The 7157-nt window shown below is 43.6% G+C and overlaps 1 pseudogene; it reads right to left on the minus strand.

The window, feature by feature from the left end:
- Positions 1-213: 213 nt before the first annotated feature.
- LOC100666186 (WD repeat-containing protein 82-like) lies at positions 214-1647 on the minus strand (annotated as a pseudogene).
- Positions 1648-7157: the final 5510 nt, after the last annotated feature.

A 7157-nucleotide genomic window follows, 5' to 3' on the forward strand; every position in this document is an offset into this window, starting at 1 on the left:
CAATTCCACTCCTACATGGAATTTGGAAGTAGAGACTTGTACACCAATGTTCATTACGGCACTATTCACAATAGCCAAAAGGTAAAACAACTTAAATGCCCAACAACAGATAAATGGATAAACAAAATGTGGTACGCACATACAATGGAGTACCAACCACTCAGACAGTAGAAAAAATGAAGTCTTGATACATGTTACAATATGGATGGAGCTTGAAGACATTATGTTGAATGAAATAAGTTATTACAAAAGGACCAATATTATACGTCCTTACTGATATGAAAAGACAAGAACAGGCAAATGTACAGGGACCAAAGTTTATTAGTGGTTACCAGGGGTGGGAAGAAGCATGGCACGGGGATTTTTTTGCTTGAGTAGACGTACAGCAGTACATCTATGAGAAGGCCATGTGAAGGATGCTCTCCACCCCAGTCAAATGATCCAATCCCAGTATGGTCTCTGTCCCCTCTGAGTTTTTTCTTGCTTGCGCCTCACAGACAGCTGAGCAACATCAAGGTCAGTCATCAACAGTAGGCAACCAGAAGACCATGTTGGAACACGCACGGACAAAGGTCATGAACTTGGGGTTGAACTAGAAACATGTGATGGGGCCTGTGTGTTTTCCATCCAGCACAGCTACTTTGATGCCGCTCTCTCCATTCCAGACGTGGATCTTGCCATCCTCTGAACCAATCATGATAAACTGGGAGTCTGGAGTAAATGAAGCCTCCAGTATGAGAGTTTTGCTGTTGGCATAACCCTCAAATGCGTGCATCACCACTCCCTTGAATGCATCAATGAGATGGATGAAGCTGCCATTGGTGAGGGTGAGGATGAGTTTGCCATCCTTGCTGAACGTCAGTCCTATCCACTCACAAGTCTGATTGTATTGTACCTTAAACGTCGCAAACAGTCCCTCATCAAAAGAATGAAGATCGTAAAGTTTGACCATTCCAGAATTAACACCGGCAAAAATTAACCCTTCTGGATCAAAAGAACAAACTGGCTTGCCCTGAAAATGCATGAGGCCCTAGCAGTTAGGAGACCAAAGGTCCCAGGGTCTAATGGTTTTATCGAGAGACCCAGAAATGAAAATGTCATCCCCAGGTGACATGGTCAAGGCTGCCACCCTTTTGTTATGTCCAGGAAAGTATCTGATGTATTTGTTGTCACGCAAGGTCAGGTAACAAACAGTATCATCTATTTTCTTAGAGCTGTAAATGACAGTGTTTGCCTCATGTGTGTATCTGATGAGGTCCACACCGTATCTCTTACTGTACAGGGTTCTCTTTGGTCTTTGAATGAGGATATACACCTCCAGCCTCAGTTGCCAGGGAGAAGTTGTAATCTTTGCAGAAACATTTAACATTTCAAGTAAGCCAGCTTCAAATTACTTCTGGCTCCAGGACCCCAGACTCTCACCTCCACCCCAGCTTTAAATGTTACCCCCCTCTTCTAAGCTGATTCAAGTGGCCCGACCTGGACAGGAATCCATCTATTAAAGAAATAATGAGGACTCAAATAACTCAGTCTCAGTCCAGCTAACAATTCCCTCTCCCCCAGGACCACCACTGCAGGCTACAGAGTCAGTTCCATAATACTTTCTCATCAGTCTCCGTGCGGAAAAAATTAGGGAACTGTAACATTATAGCTCAGATCAAAATAGCACTGCTTTAGATAACCAAATTCACAAATAAAGGGAAAAGTTCCAAAAGAAAGTTTATAAACACCAGTTTAAAAAAAATGCAAAAGAAGCACCTGGAGAATTAGGGAAAATAGATAACAAAATAAGAGTCTGACAAAGCCAGTAGCCACCGAATTAAACCAAACATCTAAAAGCCTGTTTGGAGAGGGTTCCTGAGGGGAAATCAAATTTAGCTTAAACCAGTTTCTGCCCCAAAGGAGCTCACAACTTAGCAGGAACTTGGAGAAAGCAAATCCACAGGGGCGAGGCAAGGCTACCAATAAGCAACCCCATGACAAATGGAGAAAAGATTGAATTTGTCAAAGATTTCATTTCACCGGGATCCACAGTCTACACTCATGGAAGCAGCAGTCAAGAAATCAAACAACACATTGCACTGGGGCAAATCGGCTGCAAGAGATCTCTTTAAAGTGTTAAAAAGCAAAGATATCACCTTGAGAACTAAGGTGCACCTGACCCAAGCCATGGTGTTTTCAAACGCCTCATATGAATGTGAAAGCTGGGCAATGAATAAGGAAGACTGAAGAAGAATTGACACCTTTGAATTGTGGTGTTGGCGAAGAATATTCAGTATACCATGGACTGCCAAAAGAACGAACAATCTGTCTTAGAAGAAGTGCAACCAGAGTGCTCCTTAGAAGCAAGGATGGCGAGACCATGTCTCATACACTTTGGACATGTTACCAAGAGGGATCAGTCCCTGGAGAAAGACCTCATGCTTGGTAAAGCTGAGGGTCAGTGAAAAAGAGGAAGACCCTCGATGAGATGGATTGACACACTGGCTGCAACAATGGGCTCAAGCATAGCAACGATTGTGAGGATGGCGCAGGACCGAGTAGTGTTTCGTTCTATTGTACATAGGGTCACTATGAGTTGGAATCGATCCGAAGGCACCTAACAACAACAACAGGGGTGGGAGGGAGGAGGAAAGGTAGAGGTTAATGGTGATGGAAAAATCAAATTGATTAAGGGTAGGGTTTCACAGCTGATTACTGCAATTGCTATCAAAAAGTTGACAAAAGTTGTGTGATAGACATACTTATAACAACAACAAAAACAAAAAAGAGTAGCTGCTGAAACTGCTTATGTACAGCCAAAAACCTCATGGGATTTGCTTTCTTGATTTGGAGATTGAGGGTCATGGTTTCATGGACAGCCCAGTTAATTGGCCTAATAACATGTTTAGTGCTTCTGTTCTACCTCCTAGTTCATTGCATGGTGCCTATGGTCTTAAAGGCTTGCAAGCTGCCATTCAAGGCACAAAAACTGGTCTCTGTTATCCTAGAGCAGCAGAGAAAGAAGGAGAGTCAGAAGAGGATATGGAATGTGTGGCTAATTGCCTCCATGAATAACTGCTTCCACTGCCATGAAACCAGAAGAACTGGATGGTGCCTCCCTACCATTACCAAATATTTTGATCAAAGATTCTATAGAAAAATCCTGATCAAAGGGGGGAAACGCAGAACAGAAGTTAAAATTCTCATGGAATCCAGACTTTCTGAAGTCACGGAGGCTGGATGAACCCCTGAAACTTTTGCCCTGAGGTAATCTGTAAACCTTACACCAAAAATGTTCCCGGAAGCCTTCTTAAAACCAAATGATAGTTTAGCTTAACAAGTAAAGAAAGTCTGCCTTGAGCATTGTGCTCTTTCAAGATCATATATGGGCTCAAATTGACAACAGCAACTGGAAAGATTAGATGGGAAACTTAGGGGGCAGTGAGTTTATGCTAATGAAGGAGAAACAACACAGAAAAGGAGGGTGAGAACAGTTGTACAACTCGAAAAATATAATCAATGTCACTGAATGGTACATGTAGAAACTATTGGATTGGTGTATGTTTTGCTATGTATATTCTCAACAACAATAAAATAAAAAATACATATATTTAAGTCTATTTCCAGTTCTATATCCTATTTAGGGGCTGTCCTGTTTTGTACCTACAGCATACCACACATTGCTACACAGCCTGGTTCCACCCTAAAAAATACCTCTGAGCTGGACCTGCTTAGCCCTCACGGAACAGGTAAGGAAACAGGAAAAGAGAGCCACAGTGGTTTGCCCAGGGTAACAGACAGTGTGTGGCAGAGCAGAAGTTCCAACTCAGGTCTAACTCTGGAATCAACAATTTTCCTGGCAAAGGAAGTAGGTAAGACATAATAAAGGTAAGATACAATAAACCCTAGACTATAAGCTCAATGAGGGCAAAAATCTTTGACTGTTTTGGTGTCTGTTGCATCCCAAGTACCCAGAATAATGTCAGACACTCAAATAAATATCTGTTGCATAAATAAGCAGTTCTGAAGTTAGATGACTTTAGTTCAAATCTTACCTTCACTCTTCGCTAGCTTTATGATCTCAGAGCAAGTCGTCTCCGCCAAACGGGGCTAATAATCTGCAAAATAGGGTTAAAATAGTACCTACCTCACCGGGTTGGAAGGATTAAATGCGGAAACCCATAAAATGACAACCAGTATCTAGTGCAATAATCATTCAGTAAATATTTTTAAAATCCATAGTAAGTAAACAGAGAAACCTTGTGAAGTTTCCTTAGCCACCTATCTTTCCTTTTTGTTTCTTGTTGGAAAGTTTTAGTTCTTCATAGTTCCCTACTTTCCTAAAACTTAAGCTACGTGGTTCCTAACTTTTCTGTGAAGGGGGTCTCTCTGCAAAAAGGGAGGCTGACAGTGGGGAGGAACGGGGTCAAGAAAGGGGTAGAGATTCCAGGAAGCTATTGGAGGCTCCTCCCAGTCTCTTATTTACCCACCACACCAACATGAGGCAGTTTAGGGAGAATGGCTGAAGTCAAAGAGCAGTGAACGGGGGATGAGGAGGCAGACAATACATACAGATGGACTGCTGCAGCCGTCCATGGTGAGGCCCATGACAGATCAGTTGCTTCACTGACGAAAACAAGTTCTCTTGGCTTCAGAGGTCCTCATGAGAGGAAGGAGAGCCAGCCTCATCCCTGGAGTGCTGAGCACTTCTGAGGCCTCACCTACTCCCTGTCACCCCTCACTGCCAGGTGGGGGTGGAAGATCTGGAAGAGTCCAAAGGGAGGTTTCCATTCTCGAGCAAGGAAAGCATGTCAGTCCAGGTCCTCCAAGAAGCAGATACCCCCAAAAAAAAAAATTTTTTTTTTCAGGATTAAAAATACAATTGATTATTAGTGGAAATACCTATGAGGGAAAATGGGAAGGGAACTGGAAGACGCTGAGAGTCTTCAAACATGATGCAAGTCTGACTCCAGTGAAGGATATAGAAGGAGAAGTTTGATGGAAGCTCCCTAGACTGCTGTGCAGTCCCAGAAAAGTTCAACAAGCTGGATGGGGAGTCCTCAAGCCACAGTCACCAATCAAGATAGTCCTGTGTCTCTCAGGAATGGATCTGCCTTGGTATCCCCACCACGTTCAGTCACTGGCTGGGAGTACCCATGGCAGAAAGGGTCTCAGCACCAAGAAGGTGATGAATTTTAGAACATAGCGACTGAGGTCTTCTGTTAACTACACTCTGTAGTTGGAGATCTGAGAAGTGTGTCTTCATAGTTGACACAGGGAGAATATGGAGTCCCTGGGTGGTGCAAACAGCCAACATAACCAAAAGGTTGGTGATTTGAGTTCACCTAGAGGTAGAGGTAGGTTAGAAGAAAGACCTGGCAACCTACTTCAGAAAAATCAGCCATTGAAAACCCTATGGAGCACAGTTCTACTCTGACATACATTAGGTTGCCATGAGTTAGAGCAACTTGACAGCAGCTGGTTCACATAGAGGATCTAGCAAAGGGTGGAGGGTAAGGAGAGGAAGTGGATAAAAGAGCCCTTTTAGAAACTCCACAGGGAATGATACTTCTCTGAAGGTTGATGTAAGCTTCTCACTAAACCAGCCTCTATCTTGTTCCCCTTGTCCCCTCTGCTGCCTCCTCACAGGCTTCACTCAAGAGTGAGGACACACTTTGCATCCTGTCTGTCTCCTGCCCTTAGTCCTTCTAACCCAGGCCCGTCTCTCTCCTCACTCACACTGTTGGATGACCCAACCCAAATCTTTCTGCCAAATCTAGGCTCCTTCCCTCCATTCTGGCTAATTGTTCTTTCTAACTACACTACTCATTGCCAAACAAGTTGAAAGTAGTTCCTCTTTAACCCTTTCATGGGTGAACTTTTCTTTTTTTGGAATTTTTTGGAATGTTTTTTCACTAATGGAATGGACTCTGAATCATTGTTTGCTGGTAGTTTTTTATTATTTGAAAACCTGGGGTGTCAACTGCAAGTGGGCCATATCGGTCCCATGTTCCATGAAGCACATCTCACATGTGGTACATATTGCTACCATGACCCAGGCAGTGCATCACTAACCATTTTTGCTCTAAAAATAACCCACTTATTTTAATAACAATAACTGAATAACACAAAGGGAAGAGTAAACACACTTGCAAGGCTTATCTCACTGTACAGAAGCCAAAAGAAACAAAGTTTCACACAATCTCTCCCCCAGGAAGCGTTCCCTCGTAGGAATGGTTCTCAACATTCAAATGTGGTGCAGACCAACTTCCTTGTTTGTTATCCACCACAATGCCAGAACATACTAAAGTGGGCTCAGATGCCTGCCAATAAACCTCCAGGAGTGGAAGATGTAGCTGGAATATACATATGCCATTGCTAAAGAGTTAAAAGTAAAAACAAAACAAAACAAGATCTTTGACTCTTACTTCTTTACAGTGGACCCATCGCTTTTCCGTATGGCTCCCATCCAAGAGACCACTGGGCACACCCTTTACTCCACCCATCCTGATCCCTGTGTGCAGCATGTAAACTCTCTGAAGCCTAAAGCTCTGCCCAGATACCTCCACCCCTGGACTTTTTTACTCCCTTTTTGTCTGCACCTTACGTGGATAGCCCATCTTTCCAAATAGCCCCGAAAGGAAACTTAAAGCCATAGAGGATGGGTGACTTGTTAAATGTCACAGGCGAGATAAAGGCAGAAGCAGGGCTAGTAGCAGAATTTAGGACCCTAGAATCAGAGCCCTGCTGACACAGAGGTTAAGAGATTGGCTGCTAACCGTAACATAAGCAGTTCGAATACACCTGCCACTCTTTGGAAACCCTATGGGGGCAGTTCTCTGTCCTATAGGATCGCTATAAGGCAGAATTGACTCGATGGCAATGGGTTTTGGGTAAGACCCTAGAGGTAAAGGCAACAATAATCAGTGACTGACCCTAAGGGCAAGTGATTCTAGGGAAGAAGTTAGGTCTGAGTGATTCAGTCTCCTGCTCCCATTCAGAACATTTTTCTTCCTGAGCCAACCTTGGAAGCCAGGGCATGTTCCCAGGGAGGAAACGGTTAGCACTTGTCCACACTCCTGGCTTCCTCTCCTTTCACGTGATGAATTCCCAGCACTGGGATGTCAGCGCTAAGATGCTAAGGCCCAAATCCTCCCTTGTGGACTTCCCTAGAT

Source organism: Loxodonta africana, chromosome 15 (genome assembly GCF_030014295.1).
Source record: "Loxodonta africana isolate mLoxAfr1 chromosome 15, mLoxAfr1.hap2, whole genome shotgun sequence".
Lineage (NCBI taxonomy): Eukaryota > Metazoa > Chordata > Mammalia > Proboscidea > Elephantidae > Loxodonta > Loxodonta africana.